General features: G+C 40.8%; 1 protein-coding gene across 2 annotated transcripts in view; it reads right to left on the reverse strand.

The window, feature by feature from the left end:
- The window catches only part of PIP5K1B (phosphatidylinositol-4-phosphate 5-kinase type 1 beta), a 102,420-nt gene that overhangs the window by 71,765 nt on the left and 16,536 nt on the right, over positions 1-14,119 (reverse strand). The window contains exons 2-3 of one of the 2 annotated variants that reach the window (XM_064140001.1): positions 3,894-4,008; positions 177-258 (exon numbers count right to left, since the gene is read on the reverse strand). The gene's annotated coding sequence lies outside the window, so the exon portion shown is untranslated. The remainder of the gene's footprint in view (positions 1-176; positions 259-3,893; positions 4,009-14,119) is intronic. The other variant, XM_064140000.1, reaches the window with a different exon arrangement.

Genomic DNA, 14,119 nt, shown 5'->3' on the forward strand with positions numbered 1-14,119 from the left:
GAGATATTTAGCATTGTATATTACCACAACTGCAAAGCAATGCTGCATCAAGAATACACCACTACATTGGAGATCACCAGAATAAGACTCTCCATATGTTGCTGCTGCCGAAGTGAATAAAACAAAAAACACATCAAGGATGCATTTAAAAATTGTTCCAGATTTTGCATACTTACCCTTATGAACAACAGGACAAGTCATCTGGAGCTGACAGCAAAAATCAAGCCATTCACTGGTGTTGTTAATGCTTTCCAGAACCTATTAGAAGAAAATTCTGTTACCACTATGCCATCACATATTTACTTCTCACAAAACAGCATTAGATTTCCTTACTCCGCTAACTTTGATCTCAAATAACTTGGTTACTAATAGGTCATTTAAAGGAACTAACAGTATTATTCAGGATAGAAAAGTTTCTTGGTCCAATGTCCCCTTGTCCTAGATGTTGTACTACTGCAGCACAAGCAGCCCTACAATAAAACAGTTACGTAGAGCAGTAGACATACATGCTCTGAAGTGTAATTACATGCTCTTTCCCAAAGGAATTAAAAAAGCCCCAAAGAGTAAACCTTGTAATCCCCATTCACCTTGGAAAGCCTGCATTGTAACTCCACCAAACCCAAGAAGATAAGCAATTTTAATGACAGTTTGGAGGACTGCAAACTAAGTAGTTGTAGGTAACAAATAACCTCATTTTGGAAGTTCTCCATAATGGTAGTTACTACCAGTGTAAATTTTATGAGTCGCCCACTTGAGGTGAGCTCTTGCACTGTTAAAATGGCTTGACTACATAGATAACTTTACATGATCAGGTATTATTTGATAGCCCTCTGCAATCAACTTTCCCTCCTATCTTCCACATCTGTTTTAACACACATCAGTAAAACTTTTCTTCACTTTAATTTCTCAACCACACTGGAAGAGAACATACATTTCATTTTTCTTCAATGCACCTTATGCATAACTGAAAACCGATTACAAAACAATATTCCCAGGACCTCATTAGCCATATTTAGTTCTCCAGTAATCTGGAAAGTATACATAACACCACTAAGAAACACTATTTTCCTTCTCCTCAGAGAAGCAGACTATTAACTGCACCCAAGACAACAAATAGAAACCTGGGCATTCTGGAAAAAAAACACAACAATGCCTCCTCAGAAAAAGCTCTTCTACCATTACACATCAGTAACAGCTACATTTGTTGTATCCTTCATGTAATTAATGTCGCAGCCAATAATTACTCAGACATGCATCAGAATCATGCTCCACATCAAACTGCTAAAGGCAACAATTGAGTTTTGATAGCTTTTAAAACTGAATGTACTTATAGTCACATGTCAATATTGATTCTGACATGTTTGTAACTTATCAGTACATGAATACAGGCTTCAAGAACTGTTAAACATCTTCTGCAGGAAAAGGAATATAATTTTAATCACCAATAGGAGGAAGACTGCTTCATCCACTGATCCCTGGGGTAAAACCAGCAAAACTTCAAATCTTTCTGCAGACACTCAAGACTATCGACACTTCCTAAAATATCATCATAATCAGTCAGCAAAAACAAAGTATGAATGCACTATGGGAATTTTCTTTCAGTAAGAAGCTAGTAAGGGAAAAGTCAAGACAGACATGGAAGAGAAGCCTGCTTGTTCCCAGCACTCTTGTGAAAATACATCCCTATAATGATGCCAAGGACAGGAGAGTAGACAATTAGATTCCACGTTCAGTATCTACCACCATTCATCCACTATGAAGAAGGTAATTATTTCTTATCTATGCCAGTTTATTTAACTCCTAGACACACCTGGAATATAACTATTTCCGTTTCTTTTCCTTTGAAAGAGAGCACACAGCCTTTTAATTTGGGTGATATTAAACACTTTTCAAGATTTTCACTATGACAACTGTATTCTATTCCATTCTAATAGTTTTTTTAAAAGCAGGTGTTTCTTCATCCATTTTCTCCCTACTCTGTAGCTACTGAAATGCTACAGGGTGCCTTCTCATGTGCTTTCTATCATGCATAGCAAGAGCTACTGTCAGTTCTTCTATTTAACACTGCAAAGATAGCTCAAAACTTACAGCCTTGAACCTGCTTCCAAGCTAAGCTGTAACTACTTATTACAATAGCAGAAAACTACTGTAACTAAAACTTTGGATGACTGCATGTATCTCACAAAGAGCAAGCTCACAGTTAGGAAAGATGGGGAGGAGGGTGAAACAGAACAGAAAAAACATTTAATACAAAAATCTCTACTGCTATTCAGTGAAAGACCGGCATAGAAAGATCTCCAAGCTAGCCTCTTAAATACTGCTTATCTTATGTGACAACAGCAGGAATTCAAAAAGCATTTTCCCCAAAAGCTCTTGAAAACCTCATGAGTCTTGTGTGCAGCAAAAACTAGCATGGCATGTTTAGTTCCTGAGACACAAGTCTAAAGCCTTTCATTTTGACTTTCTGCTCAGAAAGTCCTCCTAAATATAGACTTAGAAGAGTAATCCCTACACAATGTACGCATCAACTTTCAAACAAAAAATATGTGGTTTACAGCTTAGTTTCTCATATTGGAATTGCTGAATCATGGGTTTCTCAGCTAACACAAACTGCAATTTCCACTATTCGGGGAAAAAGTGCCATATGCATTTTCTTCTAAAGCTACATGGGTGCCTTTTTAACTTCTTTGCCTAGCCTTAAACATATTGTGTCAACACTGTCCTGCCCACCAAGCAGCCACAGAGTTTAGAGAATTGAGGTAACAGGTAACAGGCAACGCATGTGAGCTGCTGATTCAGATTTTTTGTTCTTTATTATGTAATGGAATTTTCCTTACATATCAGAAAGCTTTTACTAACAGCATAAGGCGTTAATTTTGCCACATTACAAGTAACTACCTGCTTTTACAGAACCCTAGTTGCTTAGACCCAGATGACAACTGAATTGCCTTTCAGCTCATATGAAATTTAGAAATTCCACTGACTCCAATGAATACCAAAATCCATGACAAACATCGTTGCTAAGATTCCTCCAGGCCTCATGCATTAACTTGTCCAACCAAAAACTAGTTCTGCCATCTTTCCACTATCAAGAAAGCAATATCTGTTGGAAGAATGTATTTCTTAGCATCTTTAGATAATTTTCAAAGAACTCATAAAACATGCTATTAAGAAATCACATCACAAACACAAGCCACATAGCTTCTGAATGCTTCTGCTGCCATGTCATGGATCATAGCTAGTTTTTCACTTCCCATCCCCAACTTCAGTGACAGCCTTTTTCCCTGGGAGGCTTCTACAATGTCTAGTACATTCAGAAAGAGAAATTCTGCTTGACAGAAAATATATTGCTCTATTTTCAACTGGCATAATCTATACTTTTACATATGAGGAATAAAAGAAAAAAAAGGCAAAATTAAATCACACGAAATTTTCCAGTCAGCAATACTTTCATGTATTTCATATAACCTGTATTAGAGATAGCCACTTTCTAATCCTTAGCTTTTTTCCTCTAGGAAGATAAAATGCCCTGAACCATAACGGGGCTGCATACTCCTCAAAAAAGCACACTGAATGTCCTATTAAACTCATATCTAGACTATTAAGTAAACACCACACAAAACATGCAATAGTCATCTTTATCTGTTCTAAATAACTGGAAATTTTCAACACAAGATTGCATTTTTGATGATGGCAGACTGTCAGCACAGCACGTAAGACATAGCCAGGCACTTCTAATTCTATAAATAACATTTATACTGTTCCACTAAACAGAGTCACCAAGTAAAAATCCTTGGTAGCCTTTGTTAGTCCTTTATTACAACTTTAACCCAGCATCTTTCAATAAAATCATGAAAATCACATCACAGATATTTATTTACTACAAAACTCACTTTTATTGGTAAGATTTTCCTGGTCATAGTTTTCCCTGTAGTAGTTGTGAAAGCAGCTTGGCAAGTCAGTTCTCCAATTCAGTAAAATGCAGGTCTAGACGGCAATATGCTTTCACTAAACCATTTGAGGAACAGAGTCATAAAGTGACAGATTTCAGTTACAGTGTGCAACCAGAAATCTTCATTACATAGTGATGCTGGAAGAGCAAAAAGCTTCTAAACCAAGAATGCTTCACAGAGGAAGAAACCCATCAACACATACTCATGTGCTATCTAAGTACTTGTCTTCTTGTGATTGTCTCCCACCATAATTGTGCCAAAACCATTTCCAATATTCTTGGAGCCATGGGATAGTAGCTCCAAAATAAAAAAGCACTAATGTAAGTTAACTCCTCTCCTGCCTGGGATGATTGCCTACCTAGAGCTTAAACCTTCTTACGCACTGAACAAACTTCTCTCACAAATGATGCACTTAGAAAGTCTGCCTCTTGCCTGGGTTCTCTGCCAGCTAACACAATACATAGAGCACTGCTAGTTTCCCCAGTTAGATATGTCATCTTGCCTATTTATCCATATTTCCATTTTCCCACTACCACATCTAGATGACAGCTCAACCCAACTGACAATAGCTCCCCCTTCCCTCTCCAGCTGAATTTGAACAGTAGAACTATTTATAAGATTATGTGCAAAGGAAGAGGCTTGGGACACACAAAACATCCTCTGCACACGACACAAACTGCATATATGTCATGGAGGGCCTGTAGGCCCGAAAAGAGGCTTATTTATGCCTTGCCCTGCCTGGACATATTTTTCTGCCAGGACCTCTGGTTGTAAACAGGTTGTGTAAGCCCCCACACACCCAGCTCATGTCTCCCTGGTGTAGGCCCATGTAATCCCCATATTTGGGAAAGTCCAGGCAAGTGGCATTTGCCTATTATGGTAAGGTTTGGCTGACTGCCAACCTGATTGGTCATTCTAGTGGCCAAAGAAGACATTAATCTCAGCCCACATTCAATAAATAGGGGTGCACAGGTAAACAATGTGCTCTGACCCCTGCTCGGACACCATTGCTCACACTCGGAGCCTCACTTGCAGCTCAGATGCTCAGACCCCCACGCTCAGACTCCATTGCGTAGCTCCAATGCTCAGAGGCTCAGACCTTCATGCTCTGACCCACTTGCAGTGCGGACTCTCCCTGCCTGCGTACCTTAGTTGCAGAGCTCATTTAAGCCTGCCTATATATATATGTGGAGCATATAGACTCCAGCCAGCTGTGCACACTTGCATGCCACTGTGTTACCAGGACCAGATCCTGTATTGCCTGCCTTTACCTACAGAGCACAGACTCCCAGCAGCCACGCACATCCTGCATGCCTGCTGTCTATCATTGCCTGGTAAGCGTGCCACTGCCGCTGAGACTGCACAACTTCCAACTCCTGCACCTGAGATCCTGCCTACCTATCCCTAGACAAAGCACCCAGAAAAAAACAGCAGCACCAAGGCAGAGATTGCATCTGTCACCAGGAGAACCAAGTCAGAGACCAGTCATTTCCCCAGAAACCGGGAAGATTCATCCTTTCCCTTCAAGCCCTGAGGATTCCAGCCTCAAAGTCCATGGGTAGAGATCCCCTGAAGTTTGGACACGGGCATAGGCTGTGACATAGCCCTGGAGGGTGATTACTGATAAGAACTGTGAGTAAAAGCTAAAGGTTTAATACCTCTGTAATATCTGTTGCCTCTGTCATAGAGCAGAATTAGTTTCAGCCCGTTCTGCTGGGCAAATAGCATATAGACCCTGAACTGTATTTGCCATGGGGGAAAATTCCTCTCTCGGTTTATAGTTTGAATGTATGCTAGTTATTAATAAGTTTTGGTTCATATTTTATCCTAGAATGTTTTCATAACTGTGTAGAACATTTTAATATTAATATACAGTTGTTGGGGGTGGAGATAGTTCAGAATATTGAGTTTAATAAATATATATCTTTATATAATATTATCTCTCCCCAATTAATTTCCTCCCCTCTGCCAAATTGGCGTAGGTGGCAGAATTCCCCTCCACAACAATATATGCATTTTGTTTCTACAAGAAATCAAATAAAAAGTATCAGCATACTTTCTGGGTGTCCCTGGGAATAGAGACAGAAGAATGGAACTCAAGAGGTTTTTTTTGCACTCACTGTTTTCAGAATGCTCAGGAGACAGCTCAATTGTTGACAGCAGGTGAAACATGTGACCTAAATTGGTTTTATTACAGTTTAGCTTCTTTACAGAGTTTTCTTTATGCCTTAAAACAATGCTGACTATAATTTTTATGATTTAACTGCCTTTATTCTGAGGTGGCCAGACAATGCTGAGTGGTGTTGAAGAACTTGCAAGCAAAGCTAGGCCATGTGCCAATAAGAGGATGTAAACAAATGAAAGGAATCAAAATTTTAGTGCACAGAGTAAGAGATAATACACGACACATCCTACAGTTATCACAGGTTAGCAACCTTTCAAAAAAACCTTATGTCTTTTAATGCCAGTAAAAAATCTTTGTATGTGAACATCTGGACAGTTACATAGCCCTTATGTAAAAGCTGAAGTAATGTACATGGCCACATGGTTATAAAACACTGGCCTGCAGAATGGATTTAACTCTTTATAGCAGAAGTCTTATATCCATCCAAGATCAGATATACCTGTATGTCCCCTTACTTTAAGAATTCAAGGAGTAAAAGTGAGTATATATTTTTAAAATTTGAGAAAGAAGTCAATGTTTACATATTGCAATGCATTGGACACTCATTAGAAAGTCTGAAAACACTTCAAATACAACCCCCCCCCCCCCCCCCCCCTTTTTTCCTCTATACATTTGAAAGTTCAGAACTTCATTCTGAGAGCTTTAATCTGTTTCCTGTACTGCCTGTTAGTCTGCTTCACCTCTGTCAGCTGCTGTGACTTCTGCTCTTAGAAGCACTGAAGGATCTTTTATGTCTTTTTAGATACCAGCTGTGAAAGCAAAGCAAACTAGATACCACTGATATATTCTGCTAAGTTAAAAAAAGTAAATCTGACAGAAACTTAAACTGTATGAATTATGCAGGAAAGGGAGGAAAATTTGGAAAAAAAAATGGTTAGGTCTGTTATCTGAGCAAATTCCCCCTGCCCCCAAGTAGTTACAGAGGTGTTAGGAGTCAGAATGTGACAATACTATCTTTGCACTTATGAAAACTGGAAGAGGCTGCTCTTGCTAACACATTAGTTTTGATGCCCTCCTTGCCTTTTAGGAACTAACCTGATTACAATGCCAAGATTCTGACACGTTTTGATTTCTACAGTGATATTCTATTTCCAGGGATATGGCACAATACTTTAATTTCTTTTACGAAACATTCTAGTAGGAGTACCACTTTGTAGTTTGTTTTTTTGGATAGTTTTGGGTAGGGTTTCTTTTTGTTTGGTTGGGTTTTCGGGGAGGATGGGGGTTTTTTGTTCATTGTTTTGTTTCTAAACTTGAAAGCTAAACTTGAAAAGCAGTTTATCAGTATGATAAGCTATATAAGTTTATAAGATAATGGAAGTGCCAGGTTATCACTCCTATTCATTTAGCTTTCAGAAACAGAAAATGAAAAGAAAACACCACTTTAATCAAAATATATGGAGTCATGTGCTAGTTTGAAGCTAGCTAGAATGCTTTGGTGAGAAGAACAACATCACAGGCTGTGAAAGGGAAACAATGGTGATGTCTACTTCACTCATAGGCTTGCTGAGAGGTATAAGACCAAGAATTCAAACTAGTTGCTCTTTGTCTAGGCTGTGGACTGCATTTTTCTCTCTAACCTAACCTGATTAATACACCTGCTTCTTAATCCCCCCTGGCTGACCCTCCATTCTTCCTTGGGCACAAGGCAACAGGGAGCTGGGGTTGTTTAGCCTAGAGAAGAGAAGGCTCAGGGGTGACCTCATTCCTGTCTACAACTACCTGAAGGGAGGTTGTAGCCAGGTGGGGGTTGGTCTCTTCTGCCAGGCAACCAGCAACAGAACAAGGGGACACAGTCTCAAGTTGTGCCGAGGGAGGTATAGGCTGGTTGTTAGGAGGAAGTTCTTCCCAGAGAGAGTGATTTGCCATTGGAATGGGCTGCCCAGGGAGGTGGTGGAATCTCCATCCCTGGAGATATGCAAGAAAAGACTGGATGAGGCACTTAGTGCCATGGTCTAGTTGACTGGATAGGGCTGGGTGCTAGGTTGGAGTGGATGACCTTGGAGGTCTTTTCCAACCTGGTTGATTCTATGATCTGGGGTAAGGTAGAGAGAGAGGGGTGGGAGAAGGTGGAAGGGTGGTTGGTAGCCCTTCCTGGGGACTCAGGTTCCTGGGAGGGGAGTTGTGTTTCTGTATTACCTTTTGCCTTGTATACTTCTGTATGTAGCTGTATATACTGTAAATATCTGCTTGTCTGTTATGCTAAACTGTAAATATAAAAGCTTCAATTTCCAGAGCCATCTGAGTATAGTCTGGGTGATTTCCAAAGTGTGTGTGTGTGGGGGGGGGGGGGGGGGCAGGTAACACCCAAACCACCACAACTCACAATACAATTTGATCACCTCGACAGTTTACAGAAGTCCTTCCCTCTTCCATTTGAAATGATACCCCTGGTGCACGAGCGTGTTCTGAGGCCAAACAGAACCCTCTCAAATGGTAACATCCAGAGTTACATAAGAGCCACAACAATAGGTACCTAATTTATTTTCTGCAACAAATCACAAATCTATGTTTTGAAAATCATCTGCTGAGATTTTTCAGATAACTTGTTTGCAGCAACGGAAACAAAACTATAAACCTTAGAAGACTTTGGAAACACAGCATACTGTGTTTCCCTCCAACATATCACATCCATTTCCATTTGTAGCTTCTGTATTATTTAATTTCTGCATCTCACTGATAATTTGAATGCCCTACAGCAAGAGATAAAGGATTGGTTTTTTTTAACTTCATGAATCTCAACATTTGGTGCTTGTATCTATCTTACTCCTCTACTGCCTGTTAGCACATTTAACCTTTACTGTCAACTGCTATGTCTTCTGCTCTTCTCAGAAGCACTGAAGGATCTCTTATGTCTTTCCAAACAGCAAATGTAAAAGCAAAGCAAACGTTCTACTAGGTAGTATATACTGTTCATGTATTACAAATGATGAGACTTTTCCAAATCACTGATCCCAGACCAGCAATCAGAAAGAACAAATATTTCATCCCTGCTATAATTGACGTCACATTGTGTATTTTGCAGAAACTGCTAACAGGCCCTCCTTTCACAGAGTGAAACAGCCTCATTAATCTCTCAGTGTTTTGTAACAGACTGAAGCACGCGAACTAGAAAGGCACATTTGTACACAGCCAAAGAAGACTTCCCAATTGCTGCTCATGCTTTCATAACTGAGATTTCATATGCCAACAGTAGCTTTCAGAAGATCAGCAACCTCTTCACTGAAGCCAACCAGAGTTACAAATGAATAAACATTATCAAGGTAGGACTTTCTTTGGAAAAAAGGCAACAAAGGAAACATCTGCACACTACATACAGCTGAGTGCAGCAGAATAAAACAGAGGTTATAGTAGTACCACAGTGAAGGGCACAAGTAGAAGATACAGCAGTCCAGAACCCCAGTGCTCTGCTCCTTTGGCAACTTTGACATGGCTATGATCCTAACTACTAACACATAAAAGACATTGCAGTTTGACATAACATGACCACATATGCAGGCTGTCCAACAAAGTACTGCAGCATGTTGGGATACCAAGGTAGGAGCAGGCGTTGATCTGTTGGAAGGTAGGAGAGCCCTGAAGAGGAACCTTTACAGGTTGGATGAGTGGGCAGAGGCCAATGGGATGAGATTTGAGAAGGCCAAGTGCAGGGTTCTGCACTTCAGCCACAACAACCCCAAGCAGCAATACAGGCTGACGACAGCCAGGAAGAAAGGGACCTGGGGGTACTGATAGATAGTAGGCTGAAGATGAGCCAGCAGTGTGCCCAGGTGGCCAAGAGAGCCAATGGCATCTTAGCTTGTATCAGAAATAGTGTGGCTAGTAGGACAAGTGAGGTTATTCTTGCCCTGTACTCAGGCCACACCTTGAGTACTGTGTCCCGTTCTGGGCCCCTCAATTCAAGAGAGATGTTGAGGTGCTGGAACATGTCCAGAGAAGGGCAACAAAGCTGGTGAAGGGCCTGGACCACAAACCCTATGAGGAGAGGCTGAGGGAGCTGGGGTTGTTTAGCCTGAAGAGGAGGCTCAGGGGTGACCTCATTCCTGTCTACAGCTACCTGAAGGAAGGCTGTAGCCAGGTGGGGGTTGGTCTCTTCTGCCAGGCAACCAGCAACAGAACAAGGGGACACAGTCTCAAGTTGTGACAAGGGAGGTATAGGCTGGTTGTTAGGAGGAAGTTCTTCACAGAGAGAGTGATTGGCATTGAAATGGGCTGCCCAGGGAGGTGGTGGAGGCACCATCCCTGAAGGTGTTCAAGAAAAGACTGGATGAGGCACTTAGTGCCATGGTCTAGTTGACTGGATAGGGCTGGGTGCTAGGTTGGACTGGATGATCTTGGAGGTCTCTTCCAACCTGGTTGATTCTATGATATGGCTGATTAAGAAAGTAGCAAGTACAGAAGGAAAATTCTTCCACATTTACCTTTTACAGCACATGCAAAATTGTTTGCATAAGATGGCAGCCATAGTATTTGGAAAAAAAGTTACACAAACTGTGTCATTGACATAGGTAAGATCCAAAAGGAATGGAGTCTCATACAAAGGAAAAAGGAGTTGTGATGGTAGGCCTAACAGGGCAAACATTGGCTCATCCATGCCCTCTTGGCTTGCCCAGATATGTTTCCTTGCTCCTCCTTCTGTGCTGGGGGAGGCAACCGTGGGAGAGGACGGTGAAATCCTCGGCTTCGCCTAATATAGTGAAGCTTGGCAAAGTGCTGTTCTGATTGGCTAATCTATGTCCAATGCCTCATTAGTCTCAGGCTGGATACTGATGAAAGAGATAAGCAAGTAGCACTGAGTGATGCTGCCTCATTTTGCATTCTGAAATTTGCCTGGAGAGCTTACCAGGAACAGATTCCAAATGCCTTCACACAATCAGCCTCCATAGCCAGCATGACATCATGCTGAGATTGCACATCACAAGACATCCTGCCTGCACCTGAAAGTCTCCTTCTAAGATTACAAGTCCTGGAGATACATTGATCATCCAGAGGAGTCAGGAGACAAGGTCAGAGATTGCCTGCCTCCTTTCCCCAGAAACCTGGGAAAAATCAAGTCTCAGCAGCTGACAAGGCAGAGCTCCCCAAAAGCATCTGGGTGATGTCTGGGACTGTGCCTAGCCCCAGGATTCAGATAATAACAGTTTTGTGAGTAAACACTTAAAAGGCTCTTCCAGTACAATATTTGTGTTTGCCACTTTAAGAAATAAGTGGTCTAGTTTTGCCTGTTCCTTGAGTGTACAAATTTGCAACCTGTGTATAAGTTTTCTGGTGAGTTCTAATGTTAACAAACAGTTTTCATAGTTGTTAACAATCATTGCCTGGATATCATAGAATCAACCAGGTTGGAAGAGACCTATCATCCAGCCCTGTACAATGAACTGGATCATGGCACTAAGTGCCTTATCCAGTCTTGTCTTGAACACCTCCAGGGACAAAGATTCCACCACCTCCCTGGGCAGCCCATTCCAATGGCAAATCACTCTCTGGGAAGAACTTCCTCCCAACATCCAGCCTATTATTTTTTTTGCATAATCAGTCACAGGAGATCAGTGGAAATGTTACTTATGCTCAAAAGGAATGACAGAATCAGAGGCGCAAACAATTCCACCTTGCTGGACAGGGAGGAATACAAAAGAGGAGTTTGCTAAAAACAACAACTTCAGCAACTGGAAATTCCAGAAAGAATCATACAACTCCCTACCGCAACCAAGCAAAAAACCTCAACCAAAAAAAGAAAAAATCAAAACCAAGCAAACAAAACTCCTCCATCACAAACAAACACACAGAGGACACATGGGTAAGTCTAAGTACAAAAATCACAGGGTGAACATGCAGTATCAAAAGTAGAAAAGCAAGGAACATGCTACTGAGATGAGAAATGCATATGAAACAAGAATATCACAATTTATCTTTTCCCTACTCATCCACCTTTTTCAACCTTGATAAAAGGTCAGCCACATTAAATTCTTCACAAATTCAAAATGGCTATGCAAACAGAAGCACATAATGAAGAAAGAAAATAGGTATTATCTGCTTAGAAGAACATTCTAAAAAGGATTGTTGAATGGACAATACAGAAAAGCTGTGGTTAAAATAGTTCACATCCACTAAAACAGATTGCATCAGTTCTCTCTAGGCAGTTTATAAGTCCAACACCACTAGAAATTATTCCATCCTTTAGCATACCAGCATCACAAAGTTTGCAGAAGCATACAACGTGGAAACACTGAGTTTTGTGCTGGAGTAGGATATCATAATCTTCAAGTTTTTTGTATTTGCAGCACCCACTGCAAGAAATTATTGTTTTTGTACATACAGCTTTTGCTGAATGCAGCCTAGTTATGTAAAGAATTTAAGTCTTTAAAATCCCATTTTTTTCTCTATTTAAGGGCCCCTTCTGCACTGCTGCAAAAATATAGTTGCTAGAGTGGAACAGACTACCTTGCAGGATGTGGTGGTTCATATTTGAGATTTTGTGAGAGATTAAAAAGCTGTCTTAAATGCAGTCGGTACTGGCTAGAAGGAAGGGAAATGTCTGGGTACTGTAGTATCATCACATACCAACTAGGTTGTGTATCTGCAACAATTTCACATGGTCCAAGCTGGTGCTGCTATGAGTCTGCCTTCCAGGCACACATTCAATGGCATCCTTATTATGATGCCAGTGTTCCTTAGGCCTCAGAACTCATCTAGACAGTCTGAAAAAAAAAAAAAAGGAAAAAACCACACCCCACCCAACCAACAAAAAAACCCTAAACACTTACCAAAGATTATGCAAAATTAATAATAGGCTGCATGTTGGGAGGAAATTCTTCCCAGAGAGAATGATTTGCCATTGGAATGGGCTGCCCAGGGAGGTGGTGGAATCTCCATTCTGGAGGTGTTCAAGGAAAGACTGGATGAGGCACTGAGTCCCATGGTCTAGTTGACTGGACAGGGCTGGGTGCTAGGTTGGACTGATCTTGGAGGTCTCTTCCATCGATTTTACCATTTACACAGCTAGTATTTTTTTCTAGTCTGAGGTGATATAAAGCAGAATGCTGAATGCCACATGTTTATATGTATTTATTTAAAATTGCCTTTCAATACTTGCTGTTGGGAGTGCAGACCACTGTTTTCTGTCTTGCTCCCAGGAATGAGCAGTCTGATAATTGGAGGAAAGTGATACATATTAATAGTTTATTAGCAAGTTGTGCTTTTACTTTATAGGAAAGAAAGACAACAGTCTTCAGATTGCAATATGATGCATTATAAGACCACTGAACTGCAGCCCTGCACTAGATATTAAGAATCACCAGATAAGAAAATAATGAGACAAGTGAGAGCTAGCCAGACTACCCTGCATGCTGACCCATCCTCAGCATTCTTGCAGCAAGGACAGTCACAGGACAGATGGAGATGGTCCTTTTGGTGCAGCAGCAAGACACAAAAATGGTGACAGTGGAGTGAATGGGGCTTTTTGCAGAGCAATGTATTATCCAAATGCTTACAGAAGAAGGGAATTTGTTTAAGAAGGGGGATTAGATCAGCTAAAAAAAAAAACTTCACTTACAGGTTCTGGTTGGTGTTTTTGCACACGTTAATGTAGACATGTGAGAGAAAGCTGGACACTGTAATGTACCTCATGAAGTGTTACTGAAGGTGCTGTACCACATTTTAAAATAGTCGTTTTTACCTAGAAATGACTAACATTGGTCTGGCATAAAAGCCAGAGAAACTAGACACTATCTGGAGTCCCCTTCAAAGTAAATGGCCTTCAGCAGAAAGCACTGCTTTGGGACACAGGTCTAAGCTTCCATTTTCACTCAAGAGAATGAATGAGCTGCTGGGAGAATGCTACACAGATACAGACACACAGTCTTAAAGCAGCAGCTGATGTCAAATCACTTTACCTCATAGAAGTAATACAGAAGAACTGCAATGATTTTCAGTAGATGCTTCACTTGGGAGATTCTCCAAATCATGGAAGTAATAATTTGGT

This window comes from Pogoniulus pusillus, chromosome Z (assembly GCF_015220805.1).
Source record: "Pogoniulus pusillus isolate bPogPus1 chromosome Z, bPogPus1.pri, whole genome shotgun sequence".
In the NCBI taxonomy this organism is placed as follows: Eukaryota; Metazoa; Chordata; class Aves; order Piciformes; family Lybiidae; genus Pogoniulus; species Pogoniulus pusillus.